This window comes from Lycorma delicatula, chromosome 1 (assembly GCF_047948215.1).
Source record: "Lycorma delicatula isolate Av1 chromosome 1, ASM4794821v1, whole genome shotgun sequence".
Lineage (NCBI taxonomy): Eukaryota > Metazoa > Arthropoda > Insecta > Hemiptera > Fulgoridae > Lycorma > Lycorma delicatula.
This window is the reverse complement of record NC_134455.1, coordinates 450,706-467,703: the sequence shown is the minus strand read 5'-3', so window position 1 is coordinate 467,703 and position 16,998 is coordinate 450,706. Positions and strand designations below refer to the sequence as shown.

At 30.1% G+C, this 16,998-nt stretch overlaps 1 pseudogene; it reads left to right on the top strand.

The window, feature by feature from the left end:
* LOC142318553 (tyrosine-protein phosphatase 10D-like) overlaps nucleotides 1–16,998 on the top strand; it is an 85,698-nt pseudogene that overhangs the window by 36,074 nt on the left and 32,626 nt on the right.

Here is a 16,998-nt window from a genome sequence, read left to right as displayed (position 1 = left end):
GGGATTCAAACCCAGGACCTCTGGATGAAAGGCTGAGATGCTACCACTTTGGCATGACGATTGGCATAGATTGAGAGAAAAAATTAAATCATTGTTCATAAGCTCCACTTTATAGTTAAAATTGTGGTATCGAATAATTCATTATGATAGACTGAAATAACTTAATAGACTAATTGCCATATATTTTTAAATCGTCATTATTGGTGTGCCTTAACAGAGTTCCTGTGCCCGATACTGTCACTAAGGCTTAACAGATTATGGCAATAGCAATAATATATTTTATTCAGTGTGCATCCCTGTGGGCATGTGTCTTCATTTTTAATTTTTTTAAAAACAGTTATTTATTGATGCATTTCAGATCCAGAACCTATTACTGGTATAAATGCCACATCAATTACTGACACAGCTATCACCTTAATTTGGGACACACCAAAAGGAGAGTTCAATGCATTTGAGGTAACACTTATTTTATTTTTTATTTAAAATTTGTTTAGTATGGAAATTTTTTCCCCGCTATATTTTCACTGGATTATTTCTTCAGTTGAAGTTATATAACTGTCCAATTCAGAAAGCTGTGAAAACAGTATCTGGTTTGATTTACTGTCCCGATTATATCTGTTATATTAAATGTACAAAATGTCACTTTAAATGAATATGTAATAAAATCTTTATTGACAGCAATATAATAAAACCTTATTATATAGATATATTTAAACATTTAAAACATGCTCAGGGCTGTTGGAGTGTGACAACATTCTGTCATGACAGTTAGTTACAGATTGAAATTAATTTAAGTGTTCAGTCAGATTATTAAAATATGCTGAACAAGCCAGATCTTTTGTGTTGTGTTAGTGATCACATTTTCATATATTTCATTTTGTCTCAAAATTGACCAAATCTGCATATAACACAAAGGTGGTATGAATATCATTCATTTTTATAATAAAACTAACATTATTCACCAAATATATTATTTCAACTAATAAATTTAAGATTCTTTCAAAGAATAGAACTTTTCATTTAATGGTAATGGCTTTCAATTCTTAAAGTTAATTGGCTTTCAATTCTGGTTATTACTGTGTCTTAATCTATAAATCTTTATTTATGGATAAATAATTTTTTAATTTATAAATAAATCTTTAATTTAATTACAGATAACCTATATCAAGATTTAGATAACTGTTTTCATTAACATTGCTTGGACATCATATATGTGTGAAAAGTAGAAATTCTTGAATTTACTTCATTAATTTTAAAATAACCTGTTACTTCTACCATGTTATAAATCTAATAAATACTTTTGTACTTAAAAACAAGAGAAATCAGTATTGTAATTTTTGTTGATATTTATTAATGTTAACAGTATAGTGCTTTTAAGTTTTCTCCAAAGAAGTAGAGATATTTAGTTTGATTTTTTTTTTCAAGGTGCAGTATCTTAATACAGAAGGTTTACTTATTCAAAATCTAACTCTTCATGACTCTATAACTATTGGAGATTTGAAACCTCATCGTAATTATACATTCACTGTTGTTGTACGATCTGGTACAGAGTCATCAGTTTTAAGAAGATCTTTACCTGTTTCTGCCATATTCACTACTCAGGAGTCTGTTCCAGGAAAGGTATGTAAAATTTTACTATTATATCTACTGAATTGATTATAAATGACTAAATGTACTTGGTGTTTTCTTTTTATAGATATCTTTTTATAGTATTGTTACAATTTAAACTTGAATAAGTTACAACAATACTTTTTGCAACATTTTGACAATTCAGGTTTATTTTTTTCCCTAATTACAGGTTGAGAAGTTTCATCCAGTTGATGTTCTGCCTGGTGATATATCATTCGAATGGACTCTTCCTGGTAACGAACAAAATGGAGTCATCAGAAAATTCACTATAACATATGGGCTTGAGGTATGATACCCAGAATTTTATAAAGAAATGTGTAGGATAATGTAATACTTTGTTGTGTGCCTAAAGTATGATCCCAGTCTATAAATATGTATATATTTTTTTTGTCTTCAGTCATTTGAGTGTTTGATGCAACTCTTCAATCCCTATCTCTAATGCCAGTCGTTTCATTTCGGTATACTCCTTACATCCTACATCGCTAACAATTTATTTTACATATTCCAAATGTCGCCTGCCTGAACAGTTTATCCCTTCTACCTGTCCATCCAATATTAAAGTGACTATTCCAGGATGCCTTAATATGTGGCCTATAAGTCTGTCTCTTCTTTTAACTATATTTTTGTATGCTTCTTTCTTCATCAATTTGCCAATACACCCATCTGATTTTGAACATTCTCCTATAGCACCACATTTCAAAAGATTGTCCAAGTTTCACTTCCATATAAATCTATGCTCCAAACATATACTTTCAAAAATGTTTTCCTGACATTTAAATTAATTTTTGATGTAAACAAATTATATTTCTGACTGAAGGCTCATTTCGCCTGTGCTTGGGCATTTTATATCGTTCGTCCATCTTCAGTAAATCTACTTCCCAAATAACAAAATTCTCCTACCTCTGTAATTTTTTCTCTTCTTATTTTTATATTCAGTGGTACATCTACATTATTTCTACTACATTTCATTACTTTTGTTTTGTTCTTGTTTATTCTCATGCAGTAGTTCTACTTACTATCAGCTAGAATTACTATATCATCAGCAAATCGTAGCATCTTTATTTTTTCACTTGTACTGTTACTCCGGATCTAAATTGTTCTTTAACATCATTAACTGCTAGTTCTATGTAAAGATTAAAAAGTAATGGGGGATAAGGAACATCCTTGTCAAACTCCCTTTTTTATTACTGCTTTTTTCTTATGTTCGTCAATTATTACTGTTGCTGTTTGGTGCCTGTAAATGCTAGCAATTGTTCTTCTATCTCTGTAAATTGAAACCTAATTTATTTTTTTTAATGTTGAACATTTGAATCCAGTCTATGTTATCGAATGCCTTTTCTAGGTCTGTAAATGCCAAGTATGTTGGCTTGTTTTTCTTTAATCTTCCTTCTACTATTAATCTGAGCGCTAAAATTGCTTCCCTTGTCCCTATACTTTTCCTGAAACTAAATTGGTCTTCTTCTAACACTTCTTCCACTCTCCTCTCAATTTTTCTGTATGGAATTCTAGTTAAGGTTTTAATGCGTGACTAGTTAAGCTAATTGTTTTATATTCTTCACATTTATCTGCTCCTGCTTTCTTTGGTATCATGACTATAACACTCTTTTTGAAGTCTGATGGAACTTCCACTTTTTTGTAAATATTACATACCAGTTTGTATAATCTATATTGTTTCCTCACCTGCACTGCGCAGTAATTCAGCACGTATTCCGTCTATTCCAGGAGCCTTTCTGCCATTCAAATCTTTTAATGCTCTCTTAAAATCAGATCTCAATATTGTTTCTCCCCTTTCATCCGCTTCAACTTCCTCTTCTTCCTCTATAATTTTCCTCTATTCATTTTCTAATTCATTTCCTCCATATAACTCTAAAATATATTCCACCCACCTATCGACCTTTCCTTTCGTATTATAAATCGGTGTATCACCTTTGTTTAACACAATATTAGATTTTAATTTATGTACCACAAAATTTTCCTTAACTTTTCTCTATACTCAGTCTATTTTACCAATGATCATTTCTCTTTCCACTTCTGAACACTTTTCTTTACTCCACTATTCTTTAGGCTAGTTTGCACTTCCTGTTTATGGTATTTCTTAATTGTCAATAGTTCCTTTTACTTTCTTCATCACTAGCATTCTTATATTTTCTACGTTCATCCATCAGCTGTAATATATACTCTGAAATCCAAGGTTTTCTACCAGTTCTCTTAATTTACCAGTTCCGCCTAATTTGCTTCTGCTGATTTAAGAATTTCCTTTTTAACCTTCTCCCTTTCTTCTTCTACATCTTCTACCTTATCTTTTTTATTCAGACGTCTTGCAATGTCCTCCTCAAAAATCTTCTTTACCTCCTCTTCCTCAAGCTTCTCTAAATTCCACAAATTCATCTGATACCTTTTCTTCAGGTTTTTAAACCCCAATCTACATTTCATTATCACTAAATTATGGTCACTATCAATCTCTGCTCCAGAGTAAGCTTTTGCAGTCAATGAGTTGATTTCTAAATCTTTGCTTAACCATGATATAATCTATCTGATACCTTGCAGTATCTCCTGTCCTTTTCCATGTGTATATTTATTTATTATGATTTTTAAACTGGTTGTTGGCAATTACTAAATTATACTTTGTGCAAAGCTCTATAAGTCGGTCCCCTTTTTCATTCCTTTTGTCCAGCCCATAATCACCCACAATATTTTCTTCCTTGCCTTTTCCAATGCTTGCATTCCAATCTCCAACTATTATTAATTTTCATCCCCTTTTATGTGTTTAATTGCACCGTCAGTTTCTTCATATACACACTCTTCCTCATTATCTTGGAACTTGTAGTCATATAGACGTTAACAATTGTCAGCTTAGGTTTTGATTTTATCCTTATTACAATGATTCTGTTGCTATGCATTTTGAGATACTCTACTACTCTCTTCTATCTTCTTGTTCATTACAAAACCTACTCTTCTCTGCCCTTTATTTGAAGCTGTGTTAATTATTCTAAAATAACCTGACCACAATTCGTTATCCTCTTCCCACCAAACTTCACTAATTGCTACTCTTTCCTTAGTAGTCACCACCCAGAGATTCGAACAGAGGACTAGTTTACCTCTGGAATATTTTACCAAGGAAGGCACCTCCATCTTTGTTAATACAGAAAGTTACATTTTCTTGGAAAAAAGCAGCTGTAGTTTTCCATTGCTTTCAGCTGTATATAATATTTATAACTAATATTCTCTTAAATTCTAGAGCCGTGGGTTTGAGTATTCTTATGATTGATATTTGTTATTATATTTCAGATAGTTGTTTAATATTTATTGACAAGAAATAAAATTAGTTGAATTTTTTTGTATATTTTTTTTTTTTTTTTTATTTTTTTTATATTTTTTTTTATATGATGTACTGTGTAACAATAGGCAGGTGTAAGTATAGTTAAAGAAAATCAATGGTTATCTAGGCCAAGTTCGACTCTTTCTGAGCATTCCCATTAATAATTGGCACTGACTAATTAAGTTTAATTGTTAAGTTCCATTAATATGATCATAATTTGTAGCTTGATATGTTTGTTGTCTTTAAAGTAGGAAATTTAAGCACTTTTTTTATTGCATTTTTCTAATTGTAGAGATTTATACCAAATAAACTGCAAAACAAGATATTTGTAATTTTACTCCTGATATAAAAACATTGCTAAATGTTCTTTTTGTATTTTGCTGCATGTTTATCAGTGTTGTTTAATAATCAAAATAGCCATCTAGTTTTAGATTTTAAATTAAATTTTTATAAATGGTTTTTGTAATCTTATTTTCATTCATTTCCATAGTCATTTATCATAGTTCTTTATGAGATTTCAATGTTTATAAAATTTAGTATATTTTAATTGTTGTAAATTTTTCTTCAGTATATATGTACTTTCATTGACAATGGAAAGTTTATATTCATTCTGCGGGTACAGTAGGAGCTTGTAGATTCATGTTTTAAATCCCTACCCCCTGCTAATTGATTATAAAAATATCGGTTAATGAAATTAGTTAACAAAAATGTTGCTGGTGAAAAAAAATTAATAATAGCCAGAATAGATTTCTTGTGCATTATAACTCTTGATTAATTATGTCTATTAGCAAATCCCTTCACAGTAATTTAAAATTAAAGTTACAGTACCATAGTAGATTCAGTCTACAATATATGTATCTTAGGTTTTAAATTATGAAATTTTATTTTTGTAGGGTTCTACACATATACAAGTACGAGATTTTAAACCGTGGGAGCTCCATGGCACTATTAAGAATCTCATTCCTGGAAAGAGTTATATATTCCGCATACAGGCTGAAACTCGTATTGGTTATGGACCTGAAGCTATTTGGAAACAGAAGATGCCTATACTTGGTAAAATATTCATTAACATTATTGTATTGTGATATCATTATTGTATTGCATATTGATTCAGACCAGTGTTTTTAAAGAAAGAAATTGCCTGCTTCTAACATACAAATTGAATCCTCCGTTCACATTTTTTTCTGAAAAAAGGCTACATGATGTGACATTTCATTATCTTTATTCATAATTATTTAATTTTCATTGATTCATATGAATTGTAATAATGTAATAAAAAATAATTATACTGCAATTTTTGTTTATTTTGTTCACTTCATGGTGATCTCATCATGTAAAATACATGGCTAATCTTTTTCCAAAAATGTTTATTTTGATACAACCTTCAGATTGTTCAGCAGTTTTTATTTAAGGACTTAAATATTCATAAAATGTTGTCGTTTCATGGTTGGTGTTGTAACATTAATGACATCTTTTATGATTCCCAATAAATCCGGGTAATGAAAATTTTTTTTATCGTCCAACTGAATTATATCCCGTGTTGGAAGTGTTTTTATCATTCATAAACTTGCTGCTGCAAACTAGATCTGTCAAGAAGCCTTGGACAGTATTTTCATTATATTAGACAGTCAGTTTTTTAATCTCAAATTTTTTTTAACAAAATTTAATGAAACTTAAATTGTGTACTATAAAATAGTATAAGATTTCAATTATCTCTTTATACATTGAGAAAGTAGGTAATGCTTGCTATATGGTTTAAAACCTTGGCCCTGGATGAAAGGAAAATGCATCTTATTGCAACCTGTGATAGCAATATCTCATGGAATAGTAATATCTTAAAACTAAAAGAATACAAAGTAAGGCTATGATGATAATGGACAAAGTTTTATTTTATTAATACTCCAAGGTCATCATCTCAAGTTAAACTATTCTGGATGTAGTTTCTGTTTAGTTTGATAACTGTTCTTTTTAAAAATTTGTAGTGATAATAATATAGCTTTAATAGCTTCAAGATAAATCTTCTGTTTGTTGATAAACATTCATTTTCAAGATTTAATTTATATACGTATAAGATTTTTTGATTTTTTTTTACATATAGATTAAAAATCTAGCAAGTTTTTAACTATTATAAACAGCGTAATGTATAATGAATAGTGACACTAAAGATAATAATAAATTAAAAATTGCCATCAGTAATGTTAAAATAGATGACAACAATAAATAGTAAAATCAAAGATACAATAAAAAATGAAAGAATTGCATTGAAATAGATTTTCCATAAAAAGTTTCCAACAGTTTAGATAACAAAACTTGACTAACAAGAAGTACATAAATAAAAGAATGTGAACAAAATTATGTTTCAGCAGAGAGATATCAATTTTTAAATTGTATAAAAGTATCTCATTAATAATTTACTCTCATATATATATATATATATATATATATATAAGACCTATATTCCTCTGTACCAACTTGAACAAGTCAAGTACAGAATTACAGAGTAATTCTTATAAATGATAGTTTGAAATATACAGTAAACTCAAACAAATAAAACAAAATTAAAAACTTAGCTGACAGGAATAACTTTATTTTTTTAATCGGTTCAATAATACATGTCTTATCTGCTTGTGTGAAAAGCATGTTTATTTCGTAAATTTATTTGCTTATTTATTTTTGTAACATAAATTTACTTTAAATGTTAGTCTCTCATAATCAGGTATTAAATTTTTCAATAAATATATTACAGGGAAACAGAAAGTGAGGTCCAATGATTTGATTTAATCTTATATTTATTAATTGTATTAATTTAACTATGTATCGATGACACAAAGGATGTAATAATTTATTAATCAAAAGCAAGTTAATTAAATATTAATTTAATTTTACAATTTTTTTTGCCTGTATAATATAATAATAACTTTGATTTTTTTTGCTGTTTATTATTATTAGAATAAATAATTTATGCTGGTTTTTATCTTTTAAAAATTGAATTTCACTCCATGTTAAGAGAATTAGTATGCTAATCTAAATCAAACAAAACTATACTTGTAATTTGTTCATAAATAATTCAAGCTGTGTAGCAGCTTTATTATTATGTTAATTTTCAACACATTTAACATAGCATAAATTCAATTTATTTATTATTGTTTTCATGTAGCACTACCACCACCTAGTTCCAAGTAGTTCCTACTGAAGTTTGCCGTACAAACGGCAGTTTATTTATGTATATGTAAGCTTATTACTGATATGTCAATTTTTGATTACTCAAAAACGTGCTTGCATTTTTCTCTATTTTGTATCAGCTCTTTCTAGTTGTAAACTTTTAGTAAAGAAGTCTTCAGCAATGTTACCTAATCTACTCGTACAAATCCTCTTCTGTTAATACCGATCATTTGATTGCTTTCCAGTAGATAATTTCTATTTGCTATACTGTTTGTAAAGACGTGTTTAAAAATAGAACATTAAATAAATATGTTTAATCAAATTAATATGTTTAATAAAACATTAAATATCAAGAAAATTTACATTAGCTCAAACCAGCTTTAGGTTTTATTGATAAATCTAAATGAAGGGATGCCTGTCATAGGGAACAGTAGCAGCTGCACCACTTACAATCCCTATTGTAACATACCTACTAGACAATGGCAATTGTCTTTCTTCTTGAAATGCCTTTTTTATTAAAAAAAAAAGGCATTGGGAGATAGAGACCTTGGCTCATAGGCGTATTCAAATATAAAATTCATTGTCAAAATGACACGAATGAGTTTGTAAGGGCGTTGACAGGATTTCTCAATGAGGATCTGCTGCAGTGCAAATAAAGCAGAAAAACTAATTTTTCCTTAATTTTTTTACTAGATGCTCCATGCAACCATCGACCTGAAGAATTCTGTCTTCAAAGAATTGAATGTGTATATAGTGATGTAGCCATAAGTTTCAGGGTTAAAATTTGTTGCCATTTTTTTCTGTTTATTCTATTTTGTAATGTGATCAATTTTAACTTTATGATATTGTTTGTTTAAGTGTACTTAATTTCTAAATTTAAATAAATTGAAATTTTTTACTTGATTAACTTTGTTGTTTTTTTTATGTACCAAATGGTACTTATATTTTGATTTTTATTATGAGGGTAAGGTTGCAAATAATTTTATATAGCATAATCACATGAAATTATTATTTTATTTGTTTTCAGGTAATTGCATATACAATAATTGTAGCTGAAGATGATAGCAAAAATGCATCAAGTTTAGAAATGCCTAGCTGGAGAGATGTACAGGCATATAGCATTTGGCCTCCATATCAGGTATTTATTTCGTCCAGTTTTTTCTCCTTTCCCTTTATGTCCATGGCACTTCATCCTCATTAAACTTTCTTCAGTTCTTATTTTCTGTCTCCTTTTCATTTCCTCCCTTACTGTTCTGAATAGATCATTGAACTTGTAGGTTTGCCTCCAATTTGTAAACATGCTTTGTCTTTGTTAATGTAATTCTTTTCCCTCCCATCCAGCATACATGATCAAATCGCTACAACTATCTAAACTTTGATTTTTTAAATATTTTTCTAAATTTTAAAAAATCAAAAATATATTTTTAGCATAATAACTTCCTAATTTGCTACTCTGTTTTTGGTTTATGGAATTGTTACTAATCCTACATCCTTATTTGCCCAGCATATTTATTGTTTCCTGACTATCTTACTTCAAATTTTTTTATTCTACATGGGACTTTTTTTTTATTTTTCTGCAGCTCTATCGATTCCAATATCTTCAACCTTTACTTACTTACCTCTTCCATCAACTCCTGTTTCATATCTTTTTTTCTGTAGTTGTGTGTTCCAAAAATCACATCAGTTTTGAAATCCACTGCTGTTTTCCTTTATTCTTGCCCTGTTTTCAAAGTATTAATCTCTGAATTATGATATAGCGGATGGGAGATTATTGCTTTGCCAGGGCACTCTTTAGATCTCTTTGTTGAGCAAGGTTCAGTATGGCCAATTTCATCACATTCAGCTGAGATCATTTGCTGTAAGAAGTTTTTTATTCAATAAGAAAAAATAATTTAAAAAAATTAACAGTGATTTATACCTTATTGTAGATAATTTGAATGAAAACTTGCCAGGTTTCTAGAAACTTAAAAATGTATTGATTTGGATTAATCGATTTAGGTATTAGGTTACAGTTTTTTTAATTCAAAAATTAACAAACTTCCTGTCAATAAAATATATTCCTTTCCTTTCTTTTTCTTTGCATATTCATAATTATATGTAATTTGTGAGGAATAGTTAATATTATTATTTTAAACAGAGATAAAACAAGAAAAAACTGTAAAAGACAAAGATATACTGATAACATATGTTATTTATCATGTTGAATATTATAGAGATAAAGATCTTTTGGATTTAAGAAGGAAAAAAGATGTAGTGATTTCAAATTTTATTTCAAATTTAACTTTAACTAAAATCAATGGTATAAATCAAAATCGTATTAATCTGTAGTATAAAACTATAAATCAAAAATGGTATAAATAATTAGACCTACTAATAGATAATGTCATTAAATTCAATCAGATCGATAGATTGATTGTTAGTGTGTTTAATTTTTGATATCTATTTAGATATGTGTCTTTGGATATTTAACAGGTGATGGAACCTTATTATCCATTTAAGAATTCATCGGTTGAAGATTTCACTGTGGGTGAAGAAAGTTGTGAAGGTCATGCTGTTGGATACTGCAATGGTCCTCTTAAAAGTGGCTCTACATATCGTGTGAAAATACGTGCTTTTACCACTCCTGAAAAATTCACAGATATATATTATTCTTTTCCTATACAAACAGGTGATGTTCTGTTGTTTTCCTACAACATTTATATAATTATTTGATTTAACAAATGTAATTACGTGTCAATAATTGAAACTAATTGAGATGTAGATCGGTTTCAATTTACAATGCGTTAAAATTATTGAACATAAACTATTAAAGTAGCAAAATAATAGAAATTTTAAAATTAATTAGATTAAGACAATATTTATATTGATTTTAGTATATTTCTATTTATTTATCTTATTTTTACTGTTGCAGAGAAAAAGGTAGGTTAATGTTAACTATACTGCTTAATTTTAACTATATTACTTAACTTTATTAAGCACGAAAAGCGCTTTAAAAAATTCCAAATTATGTTAGCCTTCCAAAAGATTACTTTTTTCGATAAATGGAAAGTTTTTTAAAAATAATTACTAATTTTTCTGTACCATTTTTCAATTTTCATTGCTGGAAGATAACTTTTTTATAAAGATTACAATTCATTTCAAGTCATACAGTTCATGTACTAAGCTAGTGAAATTTTTAATGCAGTAAAATTTTCATTATGAACAGCCCAGTGTTGATGTCATCTTGAAGTCATTCTCACTAGCACTTTTTTTTTAGAAATCTTATTGTTTCATTTTCACTTAATGGTTAACTTTATTATATTATGTAACCATTCTTTTGTATTTTTTTTCTCTTTGACATTCTTCAAGGTCAAGAAGCGAATGAAAAGTTTAGGTCATCTCTTTGAATATTGGTTTGTCATCACCTTCAAGTTTCATCCATATATATGTATCTTCTGTGAAAAACTGAAATTTTTCCATGCATTTTGTAATTTAAGGTAGTAAAACAATTATGTTCTTTATTCATTAAAATACAATCGTTACACACTTTTTTCATGTGTTTCATCGGGAAAAAAGTTTTTTTTTTTGAAACCCAGAATTAAATATGTAATATATACAGTACATGTACTAATAATAAAGTAACAAAATCAAATTTAAATTAATGTCGCCATTGTAAACAAATGACTAGAATATGGTGCATCCATTAGATATTTACACATATGTAAACACTCATAATTTACTAGTAGTATGCAACTGTTTTTTGAACATTATAAAAATAATTATTAATTTGCATATTGCAATTCTAATGCTGTTCAATTAAACATCTAAATTTTACAATTAAATATACAGAGCAAAAGTATGGAAACCTCTCAACAACTTTAAAACCATTCCAGATAGAATACTGTAATTCTCTGGATAAGGTATCTATCGGGCAACTACTTTACCTTTTGACAAGAAATAGAATTTCAACCACTCTCTTTAGGGGTGGCCCAGGGGTTGAAACTTAAATACTTTAAATGGTAACAACCTTTGTGTGATAAAGGTTTCTTTAAAATGGTATAAGATCTCTTTAAGAAAAATGGTATAAATAAAAAGTCGGTATGATATCTATACCCAAAATGGCAATGAGATAAAGTTTGTAGTTTGAAAAAATTACATTGATTACTCAAGCCTGCAAAATTTGGGTTGTGGAATGTTTTTTAACTTTTGATATATAATTGATTCATATGCATTTTTTTGCAAATTTCAATATTTGTTAAAAGTCGAAGACTGTAAATAAAGCTCTGGCACACAGCTACCTCCAGGTTCATACTCCTCAATGTTATCTTCATTTAAATCGCTTGTGAAACCGTCTATTTCAGGTAAATTTTGTGGTGGAATTGGCACCGGTACATCAGGACCGTGAGGAACTGGGCATAAAGTGGATGGCATATCTGGATAGATGATTTTATTTTTTATTCTTCAAATTGAAGCTGTGAACACCGGTCGAACAAAAGTAACAATCATCGGTGTGATTTTGTGGCTCTCGCCACACCATTGGAAATCCAAATCTGAACACTTCTTGTTCATCCTTTGACCGCCGTCTAAATCCTTCAACACATGTGTAGCAAATGCGGCGGGGTGCCCAAGTTTTGTCTTAATCCCCTATTTTGACTCCATAATATGTGAGGTACACTTGTTGACTGAAACTTGTTATACTTTTTTTTGCCTTTCCACCATTAACTTATCGCTAATGTAACAAAAAGAATCTGTAGAATTTTTGCAGCCTCTTTTAGCCATTTTTAAAACGGAAGTTTGCTATGTTACATCTTGTTAAGTCTTGTCACAACCTGTCGGCCAAGCTTCAAGCTTGGCTTGGTGTCTCATCTTCAGGCTATAAGAATGCATAGTATAATTCAAAAAAGTGAATATATTAATTTATTATCAAAAAAAGCTTTATCTATTTTATTGTATCACATTTTTTGCAATTTTTAACTTTTTACAAATTTTGAAATTGCAAAAAATCCTGACATGATGGAAAAATTGAAGGTTATTGTCAGATTCAGCGCTAAAAAATACAGAAGAATCAATTATCAAAGACTAAAAAACACAACCATCTCAGCCTTGTTTTATTTAAGAGACTGTTATGATTAAATAGATATTATCGAATAAATTTATTAAAAAAACTTTTTATTTTTGCTTATTACAGTTGCTTGACAGTGTGCCAGTCAGTTAAAAAAGGATGAAACTACATTATTCAATGATTCCCTAGAGGCATTTTCTGCTGATTATTGAATTCTCTTTTGTCCATATATAGATGATGTATATCATATATCATCATATCTTGTGGCTTATTATGATAAACAATACTTTTTAAATTGCCCCTAAGAAAGTAATCCAATGGTGACAAGTCGGGTGATCTTACTGGCCATTCTATTTGACCTCCTTCAGCTAGTCCATCTTCCAGGAAAAATAGATTTCAAATTTCATGTACTTGAAGACCAAATTGAGGCAAGGCACCAAATGTTCTGAAAGTTGGAACAACAACATTTTGATGTTTGGAATGACATGGTCGTGAAGCAAAGCCTCATACTTAACTGCATTCAAATTTCCATTAACAAATATATGATATATATATATATATATATATAGAGAGAGAGAGAGAGAGAGAGAGACAATGCCTGCCCATAAATTTACTTTGTCTGGATATTATATATATGCCTCATGATACCGTGGATTAATATCAGTCCAGTTTTAACAATTATGGCAATTTACGTGACTTTTAAAAAAAAAATGTGGCCTCATCACTAAAAATTCTGTTGCTAATAATTTAGGATCTTCTTCGCAAAGATATTCATAATAATTTTGCAGACCTCACAAATCTTCTTTAACTGTATAAATCTTCATTAAGTTCTTGCAGCAGACAAACTTTGAAGGGTTTGAGGTTTTCACTTTTTAATGTTCGAATAATGTTGCGTATGTTCTCATGTTGCTGTTTGAGTCAAGGAATGAGGATTCTCAATAAATACTTGCATAATCTCTTAACGGTTTCTTATTAACTGTTGGAGATTTAGGCCTCCTGGTTTTCTCGTATTATTAATCTTAATCTCCCTGTATTAAATTGTTTGATGATTTTTGACACTATATCTTTTGAAACTTCATTATATGACCTAACTCTTCACCAAATCCTTATTTCATTAAATGTGAACACACTAGTGTGTTTTCAATAGCAATGTTGGCAGTAGTACAGAAAAGATTAATTCAGTAAAAAACAGTTATAAAAAAGGTAAAAAAAGATATAAATAACAAAAGTGGCTTAAAAATGCGGTTAAGATAGACAAAATCAATTAGTCAACCGATCATAATAAATTCTTAAAAGAAACTAGTGTTGTAATGAAAAACTCTAAATGAAATATTACATAACAATGAAGTAGCTTAATTTTTCAGTAATGGTAAGAGATCATTGATGATGGTCAGCATGATTGGTGAAAATATTTTTATTTACTAATTAAATTTGAACAAAAACAATTTTTTGTGATAAAAAATAAATTTTTTTAATTTTTAAAAATTCAAATTTAATTTTAATTAGATTAAATTTTAATTTAATCTAGTTTATTTATTTATTTATCCTCCTCTATGAATCATGAGACCTTGCCGTTGGTGAGGGGGCTTGAGTGCTCAGGGATACAGAGTAGCTGGACCGAAGGTGCAACCATATCGGAGAGGTATCTGTTGAGAGCCAGACTAAGGAATGATTCCTGAAAGAGGGCAGCAGCTCTTTCAGTAGTTGTTAGGGGCGTGAGTCAGGACGACTTAAACGGCCGTATCAACATCACTCAGTCCTCTGAGTACTGCGCAGCTGAAAGCAATGGAAAAGTACAGCTGCTTTTTTTCCAAGAAAATGTGGCTCTCTGCATTTTCACATAGCAATAATGGAATATTTTACCAAGGAAGGCGCCTCGCCTTCTTTGGTAAAATATTCCGGAGGTAAAATAGTCCCCCGTTCGGATCTCCGGGTGGGGACTACTAAGGAAGGGGTCACCAGAAAATTAAAAAATAACGAATCGGAGCGTGGAATGTTAGAAGCTTGAAAAAGGTTGGTAGGCTAGAAAATTTAAAAAGGGAAATGGGTAGGACAAATGTGGATATAGTAGGAATTAGTGAGGTTCGGTGGGAAGAGGAAGGCGACTTTTGGTCAGGTGATTTTAGAGTAATTAACTCAGCGTCAAATAATGGGCAGGCAGGAGTAGGTTTCGTGATGAACAAGAAGATAGGGAGGAGAGTGGAGTATTTCAAAACGCATAGCGATAGAATCATTGTAATAAGGATAAAATCAAAACCTAAACCGACAACGATTGTTAACGTCTATATGCCTACAAGCGCCCATGATGATGATGAGGTAGAGTGTGTATACGAAGAGATTGATGAAGCAATTAAACACGTAAAAGGAGATGAAAATTTAATAATAGTTGGAGATTGGAATGCAAGCATTGGAAAAGGCAAGGAAGGAAATATAGTGGGTGAATACGGGCTGGGCAAAAGGAATGAAAGAGGGGACCGACTTATAGAATTTTGCACGAAGTATAATTTAGTAATTGCCAACACCCAATTTAAAAATCATAATAGAAGAATATACACTTGGAAAAAGCCAGGCGATACTGGAAGGTATCAGATAGATTATATCGTGGTTAAGCAAAGATTTAGAAATCAACTCGTTGACTGCAAAACTTACCCTGGAGCAGACATTGATAGCGACCATAATTTGGTGATAATGAAATGTAGATTGGGGTTTAAAAACCTGAAGAAAAGGTGTCAGATGAATCGGTGGAATTTAGAGAAGCTTGAGGAAGAGAAGGTAAAGAAGATTTTTGAGGAGGACATTGCAAGAGGTCTGAGTAAAAAAGATAAGGTAGAAAATGTAGAAGAAGAATGGGAGAATGTTAAAAAGGAAATTCTTAAATCAGCAGAAGCAAATTTAGGCGGAATAAAGAGAACCGGTAGAAAACCTTGGGTTTCAGACGATATATTGCAGCTGATGGATGAACGTAGGAAATATAAGAATGCTAGTGATGAAGAAAGTAAAAGGAACTATCGGAAATTAAGAAATGCTATAAACAGGAAGTGCAAACTGGTGAAAGAAGAGTGGATTAAAGAAAAGTGTTCAGAAGTGGAAAGAGAAATGAACATTGGTAAAATAGACGGAGCATACAGGAAAGTTAAGGAAAATTTTGGGGTACATAAATTAAAATCTAATAATGTGTTAAACAAAGATGGTACACCAATATATAATACGAAAGGTAAAGTCGATAGATGGGTGGAATTTATTGAAGAGTTATACGGAGGAAATGAATTAGAAAATGGTGTTATAGAGGAAGAAGAGGAAGTTGAGGAGGATGAAATGGGAGAAACAATACTGAGATCTGAATTTAAGAGAGCATTAAAAGATTTAAATGGCAGAAAGGCTCCTGGAATAGACGGAATACCTGTAAAATTACTGCGCAGTGCAGGTGAGGAAGCGATTGATAGATTATACAAACTGGTGTGTAATATTTATGAAAATGGGGAATTTCCATCAGACTTCAAAAAAAGTGTTATAGTTATGATACCAAAGAAAGCAGGGGCAGATAAATGTGAAGAATACAGAACAATTAGTTTAACTAGTCATGCATCAAAAATCTTAACTAGAATTTTATACAGAAGAATTGAGAGGAGAGTGGAAGAAGTGTTAGGAGAAGACCAATTTGGTTTCAGGAAAAGTATAGGGACAAGGGAAGCAATTTTAGGCCTCAGATTAATAGTAGAAGGAAGATTAAAGAAAAACAAACCAACATACTTGGCGTTTATAGACCTAGAAAAAGCCTTTCGATAACGCAGACTGGAATAAAATGTTCAGCATTTTAAAAAAATTAGGGTTCAAATACAGAGATAGA